Here is a 15,439-nt window from a genome sequence, read left to right as displayed (position 1 = left end):
CTGACTGGGAGGACTATCTGAGGTTTGCATCACTCCTACTCTGAGGGAGCATCTAGTGAACCACTCTAACACATCTGTGAAAGTCAGCCTTACTCAAGAAGGTGACAGGAGATTTAACTCAGAGGTTGCTTATGCCTGTGGTGTGAGCAGCTCCAGTGCCTCTGGACAGAAGGCTCTTTGCTTGTTCTTAGTGTCCACTGTAAAGTGCCTGCTAGTGTCTGTCTCTTGACTAGGTTGCCTTTTCTACTGCATGCCCTTTGTAATATTTTTCAGGAAATAGATTCTGAGCACTATCCCCATGAAAATTTGGGGACTTTTATGTTTGATTTTGCTCTGGGAACAACCTTTCTGGCCATTGATGAACAAACAGGTTTACACAGGGTTAATGTAAACTCTTAGCACAAAGCAACAGGATCATTCTGGGAAAGACTCGACATAACAGTTGACAGACAACCTGAGGAGACAATATCAGCTGTCCTCTTTGGCTTAAATGCCTAGAATATTTAAAAACTGAAGTTTCTTTCTCTTAAAAGGTGCTGGACAGACAATGTCCCTTCATTTGTCAAAAGATGCTGAATATAGATGTATTAATCCAAATTTGAAAGTTCTGGCTGATGTTGTTGTTGTCTCTCTGAGTTAGTTCCTGTTGGCCATGACATAAACTGGGACATGAACCTCTTTCCACTCCTCTCAGTCCTGATGTGTCTGGTTCTATAGGCATATGTAACAAAGAGCAGAATTTGCAGCACTGGGTGGTGAAGAGAAGTTAAGCCCTGGCCACAGGTTGTGCTTGCTCATAATGAGTGTCCCTGTGCATGCTCTCAGGTCAAGATAAATATCAGGGGATTTGAGTTGATCAGCTAACTGTCTTTCATTGAAGGGTAATTCAATCAACCTTGGGCTAAAGCATGCACATGAGTAATTACCACAAATTACATGGAGCAATGACTACTCTGTATACCTTGGATCCTCTCTTCTCCTCTAGTGTGTCACTGAAGTGCACCTCATGGACCAGGGCTGGATTTTGGCTCCACTGACACACTGGAGCAGCTCCAGTGGGAAAAGCAGTGAATCCAGCCCCATGAATAAGAATATTAGTCTCATCCCCTACTAAGTATCTCTCACTGCTGCTGAGGTTTGTTTACATGCCAAGATGTCTCACGATTTGTCATGCTGCGCACTTTCAGGACAAGCTTTCTTTGCTCAGTCCCCTGTTAGATCTATTTGAAGTTTTCACCTTGCAGCCTTTTATTGGCTGAAATGATATTTCACTTAAAAATGTGCTAAATAAGGCAAATGAGCCTTATTTATCTCCAAATATGACTTTGATAGGAGTAACAGAAAGTCCAGCTCTGGTCTTAGACAACCCTAGGCTGCCTCAGCAGCCAGGACTTTGGTAGGAGCTGTGTGAAGTAAGACATTAATTTATATTCTACTGAAAAAAAACCCATTCAAACACCAAAACAACATCAGGACAGTTTTGTTTCATCTTTCTCCTTCCTATCACCACTGTAAGATGCTACTGAATCAGTCACAATCAGTAGTCACTTCCTAAGAGGAAGAACATTTGTGGCCAGGCAGGTTTATATTTAGAATGGAAGTGGTTTAACATGAGGGATGGGAGTTGTCTCCAAACATTGTCATTACTTCTTTAATGGAATATACAGCTTGCCTCCCTCTTTAAATAGCAGAACAGGCCTCTGTAACCAATTATTAGAGCTTGCAAGCCTTCCTCAGGCCCATAGATGGCATATTCCAACTATTTGTGTTCTGTGAAACCAGCAGTGGGCTGAAGAGCAGAACCTGAAAAGCAAGATTGAAACTGAAATGTTTCTTCACAGGCAAAAGAGAATAGCAGGGGTTTTTATCCCTGGAATTCAAAGGCAGAGAAGTGAGGAGCTCAGAGAAGACTCAGTTAATGCTCACAATGGATTCTCACCATTTACCCTCTGTCTCACCATAGACAAGAAATGCAGTATAATGGCACAAATTGTTTCTGTTCTGCTGAAAACAAAAGCAACTGGAAAAAGAGGCACTAAATGTAATGCAGATGGGAACTATGAAAAAAAGCACAGCACCAATGAATTTGGGAAGAGCCACAGACTCTCTTCCATGCCTGCTGGATGTGATCTCAGCCCTGCAATAGTCCTTGTCACACTGGTGAAGCTGTTGAAAGCTGATCCAGTGTTAAACCAGTGAGTGGCCTTCCTAGACAAAAAAGGCAACACGAGGAGAAGACAAAGGACTCAAGTTTGTTCTCTGAGAGAGAAATCTGTTAAAAAGCCTGAAAAGAACAAAAGATGTGCAAATGAAGTAGGACCCAGTTGACCTTTCTGGGCCTTTGGTTTTGAGCTTCCTATGCCAAAGTCACATCCAAGAGCTTGAGTAAAACTAAAATTGTATCTTCCTCTCCCATCTCAAATCTATGCAAATTATGCCTGCAGATTCTGTATAGAGGGTTAGGTAGCTGGGGACAAATAGTGAAGTAATATGGGAATTAGTTATGTGTGAATAAGTTGATTTGTGTGAAGAGAAGGAAAGGATGACCTCAAAGCATTTTACAAGCAGACCTAATTATTAGCCTGCCATGACCATCAGTGCTGCGTTCTGGTACTGAGAGGCTCACATGTAAACATGGGCTAAACCAACCCAGCCTTCAGCAGGAGTAGCCTGGGATAGAAGGGGTAGGAAGGATGCCCAGAGCATTTCTTTTTACTCATATGCCCATCATAGAAGCCCAGTTCACTTGCAGCTCAGCCAAATTGATGCTCAGGTGTCATAGACAGGTAAAAGAATTATAAAAGAAAAGCCTTATGAAACCAGGCCTCACTCTGTTAAATTGCCAAAGCTACCCTGTCACTTCTTCTAAGTGCAGTTACAAGTTCCCATGTGAAACTATTTTGAGAGTAAGAGTTTGTTACCACAACAATCTATTCTGAGGGTGAAAAACAAATGCACCTGCAAAAACAAGGGGTTTGTCCCATGAGAACCAATAGAAAAATATATGTAAACTAACTAAAAATACAGAAGTTTGATAGATATGCAAAATACCATGTACCAACCAATAAACTAGGTGTAAATGTATTGTCAACCAATCAAATATGATACAGTGCCTTCTGATAACCCTACAAAATATGATCTATACAGTAAAGATTCAGCTTTCTGCATGAAAAGAATGGAGGCTGATTTATTCCAACACTCAGGGATGTTGTGTACTTCGCTGTGCAGTAAGAAGGAATAATGCTTCTTTTCATCACTGGTGGAGCATTTTTCAATGTCTTTAGATACCTCCCTGCAGCCACAACAACACCTATGGCAGGACATGAAATGCTTGTGTGGCCAGGCTAAGTGGCATAAAAAGGTCTTATATCCATGCTGCTCGTGGTAGCCACATGCAGGGCAGCCTAGTTCCCCTTGCCCTGCAAATTAAGTGGCCTGGTTCTATTCTGCCCAATGTGGCAACCCAAAAATACCTTTGTTTTTCATTCCAGTGCATCTGACATGGATGTATTGCACTCAGAGTGGGGGTTTTAATTACAGGAAAGTGAAGTTTGCACATTGCATGCACTAACTTGTGGCACAGGGAGCTGCCTGGGAGTACAAACTGTTGTGGTGGTGAGTGGGACTAAAACCTATGCAGTTCCAGTTCTGTTCTTTAGAATGCTAATCATTTAATCCTTTAGAAGATGAGCTCCAGACATTGTCCTAAAGGAAATTGAACAACTTGTTAAAAAAGAATCCAAGAACCTCAGTATCTCCAGTGCAGTGCAGATGGCTAAAATTTGCAGACCAGGCAACAAAGTTATCTGGCATTTTAAATTTACTCTGACCATTATTGGTTTACAGGTTAGTCAGGCCAGAGTCGAATAATCTTTTGGCCCTATCCTTGTGAGCCTGTACACTTCTTGGAACATATGCGGAACATTATCTGCTAACAGAGAGCTCAGCAGCATCTCAGTTCAGTAAATGTGTGCTTGTGTGCTATGCTGAGGAATCAACCTTTATTGAGGTTTGTCACACTTTCTTTTTTGTGTGTATGTGTATTTTGGCACCTCTTCACCATAAACAAAAGAAAAACTCATGCTTTACAGAGCAAAGTTTGCTGTTGCAGCGTTAAAGGTACCTTTGTAATCCAAACTGAAACCCATGTGCAGCAAAGCTCACCAAAACCTAATAAAATAAACAATGGATGGAAAAAGTTTATATTGGAAATTATATGAATAACGGCATTAGAAAAGCAGGCCACATGCAAGACTGCTGAGAATTCATCAGAAATTGTTCTGATGATCCTCAAATAACAAAGGCTTATTCTTCTTTGTTTTTGTAAAACATGCTATGGTGAATTTTCCAGTGTCCTTGAAGTCCGCCAAGAATGGGGAAAAGCAAAAGAAAATCAAGGAAAGAGAGGGGAATGTACTGCAAATACGAGATGACAGAGGGCAGAAAAATGTGGAATGAACTTTGATGTGGAGCAGATGTACCCCTGCATTCCATAGGCAAAACCAGTGCCGAGGTCACTGAAGATAATGAGGAGAGAAACGTCTCCTGTCTCCATTTAGCTTTAACACTGAACCATTTCAAAGATGGGTAAAATAAATGTTTTTAACCTCCCCCCCTTTTTTTTTCCCATGGAAAGAAATGAAGAAAAAGCAGGCAGAGGGAGAATTATACTCCACAGCAGTGCTACTCTGAATTATTTCTGGATTCAGACACTTTGCACTGTGCCCTATATTACCCTCAATCTGGGGATATTTGCTCTGTCTCCTGGAGATAAAGCTAGAGAGACAAATTCAATGTGTTGTATGAAAGTGTTCAATTGACATAATATGCAAATACAGAAATGTATCTTTATATCTTTATATTGCAGCAGTAGAGAATATAAGACAAATGCAATAATAAATATAAGCAACAGCAAATTACATTACTCAAATATTTTCTCTTTTACTAATAACATTAGAGATGATCCTTTCAAGCTGTTAACAGCACTCAGAAAGGGAGGGGGAAGGGGTTCTCACAGATGATTTGATATTCTCACTGAATCTAAACCCACATGGAAAGCTTGTGATGTTAACATTTCTGTTAACTTGGTCTGGGCAGAGATTGGAGTGCAGTATTGGCCCTACAAGAAATGATTGGCAGAAGCCACACTGACTTCAACAGAACTATTGTTTAACCCTTTGCATCATTCTGCTTTATCAGAAACATCTGTCAAAGACACAAAGAGCTGTCAAGGAGATGAGAGGATTTGACTTGTGGTTTTGCTTTTAGAAATATATTGAAATACATATTTCTATGTGTTTTATTATAGATGGACTTACTGTGTATGAGTGAGTGTACATATCCACTTATATGTAAAGATATGATGTTTTGAGATGCCTTTTTCATGGGTCAGAATGAGTATATTTAAAACTTTCAAAAATTAGTAGCAAGACATAAAAAGCCCCATTAAATTAGATGATTCAAAAATCTAAGAATCCCAAACTATGCAGCATCAGTCATTTTTTTTCAAACAGAGGCAGCTTTTTCAGAGAATGAGTTCTGTATCATACGTTACTTTTTTTTTTGTTATTTATATAGTTGAAAGTTAGAAGTGGTCTGGTATATAAAAATACTCTTCCCTTTCTCCAACCCAGTCTGCTCAATGGGGACAAATGAAATGTTCCAGTAATACAGCAAATTTTTGTATGCTTCTAGCAAGATTTAATCATTTCTATCATATGTGTTAAATAAGAGTCAAAACAAACATCAAAATATAAGAGAACAACAAGAATGAGAATAGTTACTGAAAGCATGTACAGGTGTCAAAAATGCTCCCTATATCTGGGGCTCCAGTGCAATGTGCCATTACCCTTCTGTGCCTTGGTGCTCAAGGAGTCACACAGTAGTCACACAGGACAGAAGTTTTGCAAACAGGATATATTGGCTAGGCTGGACTCACACAAGAGGATGTTTGATGGATCAAGCAGCCGAGGATGAAGCTCTTGTGAGAAGGGCCACAAGAACTCTTGTATTAGCATACAACACAAAGCATGCAACACCTTCAGAAACTTCCTCTCTTGGGAACTGGCGGCATGTCCTTCACTTCCATCTGAAATCCCTGATAGTGCCTACTGCCAGGAAAAGAAGCATGGGACTTTGCACTGGCTACACTGTGGTTGTGCCCTGGAGCCTCAGTCAAGCAGCTCAGAGGGCATGAGCGGTTGGTGGCACTTTCACCCTTGGCTTTTTCACTAGCATCAGCTCCTGGAGAACAGGAGAGAAGCTGTGGGTGACTCTGCACAGATGCAGCTGAAAAGATCCCTGTATCAATGGGAGATATCATGCTGGGACAGTGGGGAAGTTCGCAGCAGACCTGTGGAGGAGGTCCCCATGGAAGTCCTTGGAGCCACCTATTTAGAAGGAAGTATTAAGAAAACTGTGAATACAATCCTTTTTGGTTCTGGGCACATGGGTTTTGTTAGATGAGTGCACAGAGATCCACTAGGCCTTTGCAGCCTGCTCTGGACAAAATTCCCTGCACAGGAGCACAGGAGGGGAAGCAAGATTAGGCCTGAGAACATCAGTTAAAGATTAAGCTGAAATAAAACCTGCCCTATGGCAGTAAGCAAAGTATGATGTTTTATTTTACACGTGCTGGGGTATGCACAAAAAGGGGCTCTTTGGAGTCCCCAGTGGCCAAATGGAATTGATTGAAGTGCAAAAAAAAGAAGAGTATAAAAAGCTCCCTGAAAGCAACATAATTGCTTCCAGATGTTTTAAAATTGCCTTTAGAAATGAACAATCAAATCCTACATGAGCAAGACACAATAACAGAGGCAGGGAGAGTCAAGAATATTTATGAAGAACACCATAGAGGGCACCTCTTCTTTCAGCAGGGACATAAAAGACTTAGCGGCCAACACCACCCAAAAGTCTGTGTTTTGGATGGTGGCCTGCTAGGGACTTTCACACTGGCAGCCAGTTAAGTGGAAGGCTTTGACATGCTAATTACAAATGAACACAGCCACAACAAGTGTTGTTGGCCACAAGTTTTTCAGGTCTTAATTAAATGTGATAAGACACACAAAGCCTTGGTTTATTGAACTGTCAGCATGAGGCTGCTGCCTGTCATTCGTCTTTGTATGTGGTCTTATGACAAACAGGAAGGTGAACTTAGAGCCTTATTTCTGTTTTGATTGATTCAGTTCATGAACTATTGGGTCTCCTCTCACTTTACTTCAAAATTAAGATTTTTTTTTAAGAAGTCCATCCACATACACATTTTTGTTAAACTCTAAAATGCCCCACATCTTCATTGTACTTTAAACTCTTACAGGTCATGGCAGAGACCTTGGTCTGATGCCTGCAAGCTGTCCTCTACCTCCTGACCTTTGGAACAGATCCCAGGCTCAGGTACCAGAGCTCTCCACTTAGTCACACTTTAGTCACACACTCTCCTTTAGTCACACACTCAGTGTAAAGAACTGAATTGCCCAATAGTATGTACAAAGAAAAAAGCCCTAGAAGCAGTTCAATTTACTAAATATAAATAAGGATTTTTGAGGAATAGTGCCCCCACTCAGCATACTTGAGCCTGATCCGAGCCCCAGAGAGTACCGTCTTAACACCCAATGTCCAAATGCAAATTAAACAGAGCTGTTTTTCAAAAAAGCTGCACCCACTACAAATGAACAGTTTAAAACTTTAATCCATATCTGTACCAGCACGTACCACACTGACTTACATGCAGTCTGTAAATAAATGGAGTATTGAAGGAAATCAGAGAAAAGATATGGCTGCAGGAAAAATATCAAATATAGATTTTTTAAAATAACATTTACACAATCAGGTTTCTTGTGTTTGTTTGGTTTGGTTTGGTTGAGTTTTTTTAATGAAGCACTGTATCTATTTATTCTTCAGCTTAAAAGACAAGCAGCAAACAGAGGGCAGTATAGGTGAATGTGGTTTCTGTACAAGGATCAATGTGATTGAGCACAGCTAGGTCTTCCATTCTAAAATGGGGCTGGAGAGGTAATCTGTCCCCCTCTGGGGTAGATGTTTGTAATTAAGACACCATGCCTCATCAGCACACAGCCAAAAGAAAAGGTGCTTTGTTCTCAGTGGTTCCAACAGGCAGCTAAGGAAAGGATTAAAGAGATTAAACCAAGCTGAACTGCCAGAGGAATTGTTTCTGAGGATGGAACCTGCACTTGCCCACCCTGGAACTCAGCAGCAGGTTCCTCTGCACAGTGGGGAACTCCCTGAGCGCATGTGCAGAAGTGAGGGAACACTTCTTGCAGACACACAACATCTCCAAGCTCATGCTCTCTGTCTTCACTGAATTATTCCCCTTTAGTATCACCCCGAAGCTGGTGTGAGGCTGTTCCCTGGTACTGCACTCACATATTGGCACAGGGCAGCACAGCAGATCTGCAGAAAAGAAAACAGAGTGGAGGGGCTGTGCCAAGAATTCCTTTATTGTGCTCACAGATCCAGGACTCTATCATTCATTAGGGTCATTATTTCTGACACAGGTTATGTACAAGATATTCTAGGTCTGGTTTTGTAGCACATTGCTTCTCTTAAAACAATGTGAATGACTATTACAAATTATGAAGTTAAAATGTAGAGCCTGGTCATGACAGACAGTTTTGTCCCAAAAGTTCAGAAAATTACTTGTTCCTCCACCTGCCAATTCAGTCTTTGCTACGAGTGGGAAAAAATAACTTACATTGAAGTAACCTACATTTCTATAGAATATCTTAAGCAAAAGGAATTTTTTTTAAATGTCTTGATGACAAAGATACAATTTATTTTTAAGAAAAGATCATGGCCCGGCTTCTCTTTTAATGGCTATTAATTCATTAAGATAATGAATCTAAATTTGTTGATGTAATCTGTATAATTTTGTAAAGGATCCTTACATCTGACATGTCAAGATGCATTCAGGACATGTCCATCCACTAAATTCACAGCTACATTTTTGGTATCTGTCCAGTGCTGAGTATGGTGCTTCCTGACAAGACTGAAAGGTGACCAAGTTTGGCAGAAGTTGCTGCCATGGTTGGCTAATGATGCTTCTGGTGCTCTACAGAAGCCAAATCCTCCAGGGTAAGAGACTCCTGATTCCTAGAAGGTTGTTTTTCTGCACGAGAAAAAGATGTAGCCTGGGAGTAGCTCGGTCTGTGGCACTGTGTGTTCATGCTGAGGATAAGGTGCTTTTGTTTTTGGGTAGCCCTAGCCCAATTGTCACCTAGAGAGTTACCCAGCTTCTTGTTTTTGGCAGTCTGATGATGCTGGCATTACATCCCCTACTAAGTGAGGGGAGCAAAATCAGACATCAGTTTTCCCTCCTCATCTTTAAAGTTTCATGTCTTCCTGTCACCAGATTCCTCTCTTTACCTTTCCCTGACCAGAAGGACACAGGTTTCAGGCTCACAGGGTGTCTCTGGCTCTCAGCTCCTCACTCAGCCCTCTACACCTGTTCCCCATCCCATCACAAAGCATGGAATGTACTTGCTTGGCTTGAGCATTTGTGGTCACTTGTGGTGGAGAGAAGGGCAGTGACTCAGCCCCTTTGTCCCAGGGAGGAAGACTTCTACTTTGGTGGGAGGGCTTATGCTGAATGGATAAGTAAAACCATCTTCTCTTCCACTGAGAGAAGCCCAGTGTACTACCTGATTTAGCAGAATAGCTGACATAAGACAGAAACAAGAGGACCCCAAAATTTAACAGACACCATCTTATCTAGTGGAATAAAATCTGATTCCAGGTTTTTCCCCTATACCTCACCCTCTGCCAGTCTGTCAATACTCCTGAGATTAATCACAGCAGCTCCATCATGATCTGCTTTCAGACATGCTCAGGAATACTGCAATGGTCAACAGTGTCTGCAGTTCTGCATTTTCCCCCACTTGTATTAACACAGCCAGTGACTGTCATGTGTGTTCCAGCTAGGTTTCTGTTATATCAAATAAATCATGCCAGAAGCAACCATTTCATTGGCCTTTGCCTCCCTGTTATGCTGCAGGCAAAGTGCCTGGGGTCCTTCCATCTGGAGCCAAAGGCTCTGACCTTCTCCCATCAGCAGCCGGCATTAAAGTGATTGTGTGTCTGCAGCAGTTGTGTAACAGGAGGAAAGGAGGACTGAAAGCGCCCTGTAACTGAGCTTGCTCCTGCCTCTTTGATGAGTCATTTAAAATTTGTGATACAAATTCTCTCTCAAAGAAAATGTTGCTGTTTTAAACAGCTCTTGCTACATTGTTAAAAGCAACATTTGAAAGCAGAGGCCATGGATGCACAGCTGGACTGCCCCTTTAATTGTTCAGAGCTTATTTCATGGCTCATCTATGCTTGGACAGTCTCATGCCTTCAAAGGCACTTGGGAGAGCCAGGACTGATAACAAGAGTAAGGGCAAAACTTAATATTGCTACAAAGCACATAAACACTTAATTTTCCCTGTCTGAACAGCTCTCCTGACGTCAATGGGAATGAAATCTAGAGCACAGTCAAACACAATCTTATATGTTTGCAGGATTCAGACCTTAAGCAAGCAATGGTTGTTCCACCTAGAAGGAATTATTTGTGTTGGTCTTTCAGGGAAGGCAGGCAGACTTGAGCAATACAAGAGAAAGGTTTTGTGCAGTGAGATACAAGCCATTATCAGCACAGAATTAGCTAGGAAAGTGATAAAGATCACAGTGATTTTCTAGAATCAAGATTGACTAAATTTCTATGAATCCTGTATAACAACTATTTTGACAGATTAATTAGTGTGAAGATATCTGCACAAACCAGAGAATATTGATAAAATGCAGACATTCCCCATACAAGAAGTGAAATTCACTCTTTCTGCATAGAATAATTTCTCTGCCTCTCAGATGCAGAGCCCCCTGACAACATCAGTCCTGTTAGTCCATCAGTTGTAATCTAATATTTTGTTTTGCTCTCCAGATTTTTCTACTCTCTGCAAAGGGTACAGTGTATAAGAGCAGAAAGAATTTCAACCAACTCCCTGGTTGATCAAAATGCATTTTCACCATAAACAGCATAAAAGAAAGACCATGGAGAAACATGCAAAAAGAAAAATAAAACAAACCCCCAAACCTCACTTAGCTTTACTTTTCATAAGGGTACTTCCAGTGTTTGAAGATTAGCACAGACAACCACATGCAAACTGAATTTTTCAAGAAACTTTTCTATTCTAGACTATGGCCTAACGTTTCTATAAAATACCTTATTATACAGCATAGAGGAAAGTCTAAAAGATGATAGAAGCATCAAATATATTATATAATCCTCTGTTCTTTCAAATACCTGCTATTTACTCATGTAGATGGTCCCAGTTAGTTACCTGGGAGAGATGAGCAAGGGGAAAAGGTCTACCACCAAGGAAAGGGGAAAGGTCTGCCAGAAAAGTCTTTTTCTTGTTCCCACAATGAACGCACATAACACTAAGAAAATCCCCAAGGAATGGAGATTCTTTTACTTCTAAAGACAGCAAAGAGTATCTGCAAAAAAACCTCAGGGAGACAAACAGCATGACTTACAGCTGTTCAGTACCGTCACCAATCTTTGAGACAGTTGTAAAGACAGAAAATCCTTTTTACAAGACAGCAGAACAAGGTCACTTTGCTTTAACCTAAGAGAATTGCTGATCTGATGACACTAAATGAAGAGCAGAAAGGAATAATTAGATGGGTCATTCCTGCAAGCTTTGCTGTTTGCTACCACTGTCCAAATTTCTCATGTGATATAGCTGAGGACACCTGATGTCCTCCTGCTACTTTGAAGTCAACAGCCTTTAATCAGCAGCTGCATCTGGACCAGTTCTGATGGTTAATCTCCAAACTCCCTGAAAGGTCCATGCTATCCAGTTAATCTGTTTTGCACTTCATCTCTTGCAGGTGAGTTGAAGCCTTGATTTTGTAGAAAAAGCTCTTATCTCTAACCATTCCTTCCTTTTATGGATATTTTTCCTGTCCCCCAGGTGCAGCCCTGGGTATGGCTCCTGCCAATCCTTTATTCTAGTCTAGTTTATTCTACTCTCCATATGGTCCTGTGGCACTGCATATTGATCAGCTGTTTCCTGGTAACAGCTGTATTTTTTTATTTACATCAGCTGTGCTTTGCAGTCTGAAATGCCTTGTTTTCAGTGTACACAACACGAGAAACAATAGCACAAATATAATGTTGTCAGCAGTTAGATTGTGGTATCCAAGGCATGATTAAAGGATACCCTTAGGCTAGAATATTGGTTGGCAAGGGCTGAGTTGTCAGCCTCAGCCTTAAATAATATGGAAAACTGCATCTGTGTGCTGCTGGAAGCCTAATTATGCGTCTTCTACACATTTATCACAGCAAGAACCTTATCTCTAGGTTACAGTCAAGAAATAAAATTAAAAGGTTTAGTGACTTCTGGACAGACAATATTCAAATGATAACCCCATGTGGCATTTGCAGCCTCAACAAGGGGCTCTTTGGGAAGTGGCATACTCCAGCATGCCCTCCTTGCCAGGAGTGCCTCAAGACCAGGCAGGTCTTGAGTGAACTTCCCAGCAGCTATCCTGGCCATGAGTGTGAGCAGTCAGTCAAGCAAGCCTAAATTGCTACTGCTTTTTCTACCCATGTCTGGTTTAAAATATTTTTCTTTAAAAGGGATACTGGAAATTTGTCTTTAAAAGGGATACTGGAAACTTCTTGACCCAGCTGACACCAGTTACTCACACTTAAGTGAGTTTTTTAAACATTCACATTGGCATTAAGGCAGCAACAACATTATAATCTTCTTATTTATCAGTATAACTTATTAAAAGTAAGCAAATAATTCTTTCCAAGGGTGTATTACAGTCACCTACATACATACAAGGTGTGTTAAATGACACCAGACAGCTCGTATGAACAAGAGAAAGGAGCTGTCTGGAAGCCACAATAAGCCTAAGCAGAATAACCAGGTTACACAGCACACCTACACTTATCAGCAAGGGTGGACTTGCTTCTGTTCAGTTGCTGGGGCAAACAGCCTGGCAAAGCCTCACAGGCATCTGCCTCAGTGAGGCTGCTTGGCGAGTTTTGACGTGTGCTCTGTTCATGAAGGCTACCTGGCTGAGAGGAACCTAAATAGTTCTGAATGCAAATGATCTCCTTTAAATACCATTCTCATTGTCCTTCCTTTAGAGCACTCAGATAACTGAAGCAGCACAGTAAGTCCACGATCCTGCCCAGAATAGCTGAAGTTAGGAAAGCAATGCTGGCTTCATTAACTTTCTCTGTGAGTTCATAGGTAAGCGAACAGCTTAGAACAGAGCCCAAGGAACTGGTGCCCTGCCCTACAGAAGTCCATGTATTCTAGGAGCAAAGCTATGGCCAAGTATGGAAACCTTCTCTAACAGGTTTTCTTCTTATTGGGATACCAACTTTTTGCTATGAACACCATATGTAACCTGGATAGCTTATCATGGCCTTGACTTTAGTTGTCAGAACTGGGATGTCAGGGTGAGGGACTTCCTGCAGGAGGCCTGGATACAGCCCTTCCCATGAAAGGCAAAAGCCAGGGATTTGACAGAACTTGAATTTCCCCATATGCTTTCACCCTTTCCTTTGTACACCTAAATGTGTTACTAATGGTAGGGCAGTTTTAGACTGTAGCTTAACTGTGAAATATGAATAACTGACACTTAATACAATCCTGTCTCTTCTCAGCTGACACCACAAAGCAAGAAAAGCACCTCATCTCCTCTAAGAACATAGAAAATGTACATTCATGAATCCCCAAGTTAATTAAAAATAACAGAATGAAAATGAACAAAAACTTTAGAACATTACCACAACATGGGATTTAGGATGAAGTACAAATATTATCAAGGAAGACAAGCTTACACCATCTTAAAATCTGGCTTAGAACCAGTGACCGCAGTTATCTGTAAAAACAGTAATAGATATTAACATCTGTCACTTTTTCTTCTTCTGAGCTTTCTGCTCAGTGCAGTTTTTTTAAGAGATGAGACAAATTTTGTTAACTAAACTTTGGTGCTATAGAGCCATTCACCTGCCATGGTGTGCCTTAACCCAGGGCACCTTTTGGGGGCCATTTTGAAGTAGAGCAAATTTGCCTGCCCAGCTCTCTCCTTCCCCTGTATAGCTTCTGTAGGAAGTGGAGTGTCACAGCTGTTTTCCAGGCGTCTTTCTACAGGGAATCAACTTCAAAGCTCCATGGCTGGTGAGGATTTCCCTCCACTATTACTCCATAAGGATTAATAATAGTCAAAGGGTATTCAAACTCTATGTTAAATTCCTAGCCTTTGGAAACCTCCTATCACAGAGAGACCCCAGATAAAGTGGAAGAGATTTAATATTTTGATTTTTGTGCTCTGCACTGGTATGTCTTTATATTAGAGGAAGATCTTCACAGTGCAAACCGAAGGAAGCAGGTCAGCTTGCCTCCCTATCACCAGTAACAGGCATTAGACTAGTCCACGGATGATGTGGAAATTATGTCCACCTATGTCCTTGAGAATTTCTCTTACCAACTCAGGAATAAGTCTTCCATAATACTGTGGGAAAGGACCTCAGTGCATTAACATGTTTGGTAGCATGAAGAAGAGCAGCATAGGAGTATAAAAAGGCATTTGCTCTGAGGACAAGAATGCTCTGTGCATAGAGGGACAGAGGACACTTCCTCTGGCCTAATGAATTTCCACTTAGTATTTTATGAAGAGCAGTTGCATCATAACAGATGGAATTTCTGGTGCTGTGGCTGATGCTGTTGCTGAGAGCTTACACAGCTTAAGCACATCAGTCTGGGTCCATCTTCTCTCCCCAGCAGACAGGGCTCTCTGCACTGCTTTAGTTGTGCCCTTCAAACAGGTTTACTCTACCTTTCTGGCAGTAGCTCTGGTCAGGCTAAGGTTGAATTTTTAAAATATATTTTTAAAGTATACATGGCTGAAGGGAATTTCTACCTCCTCACAGCTGCATGTGATTTTCCCTACCCTGTGGTCAGCTAGATGCTGACAGTACCTACCACAGTCATCATCAGCCTTCAACAAAGTGTCTGAAGGTCTCATAGGAAGAGGTTAAGAGAATTAGAGTCCTCTCAGCCACGCATCTATTTCTGTGCACACACAGTGCCTGGCACAGCAGCCACCCTGATCTAATTTGGCCTCCCTGTGGCAGTACCTTTTAAATGTCATTGTTGATGTTTAATGAACAAATAATCCCAGGCAAAATAGGACAGTAGATTTCATAAGGTAATGGAAAACTTTAAGGGAACAAGACTGACAGGAGTGATGCCTCAGGGCAGAAGGTACTGGGACCTGCTGGGACCCCATTTGTCTGGTTTGCTTCTGCTCAGGTGGGTTTGAACAACTGCCTAATCTCAAGATGATATGTCTGTTTATGAACTTCATTTGAAATGAAGGACTCAGAAGAGAAAGAGATCCTGCTGCTGAAAGGAAAGGG

General features: G+C 41.3%; 2 protein-coding genes across 2 annotated transcripts in view; both read right to left on the bottom strand.

The window, feature by feature from the left end:
* The window catches only part of SCGN (secretagogin, EF-hand calcium binding protein), a 62,949-nt gene that overhangs the window by 673 nt on the left and 46,837 nt on the right, over positions 1 to 15,439 (bottom strand). The gene's annotated exons all lie outside the window — the stretch shown is intronic.
* The window catches only part of PARD6G (par-6 family cell polarity regulator gamma), a 116,619-nt gene that overhangs the window by 88,716 nt on the left and 12,464 nt on the right, over positions 1 to 15,439 (bottom strand). The window lies entirely within an intron of this gene.

This window comes from Cyanistes caeruleus, chromosome 1 (genome assembly GCF_971803275.1).
Source record: "Cyanistes caeruleus chromosome 1, bCyaCae1.hap1.1, whole genome shotgun sequence".
Lineage (NCBI taxonomy): Eukaryota > Metazoa > Chordata > Aves > Passeriformes > Paridae > Cyanistes > Cyanistes caeruleus.
Note: the sequence above shows the minus strand (reverse complement) of the source record. Positions and strands in the feature narration are given on the sequence as shown.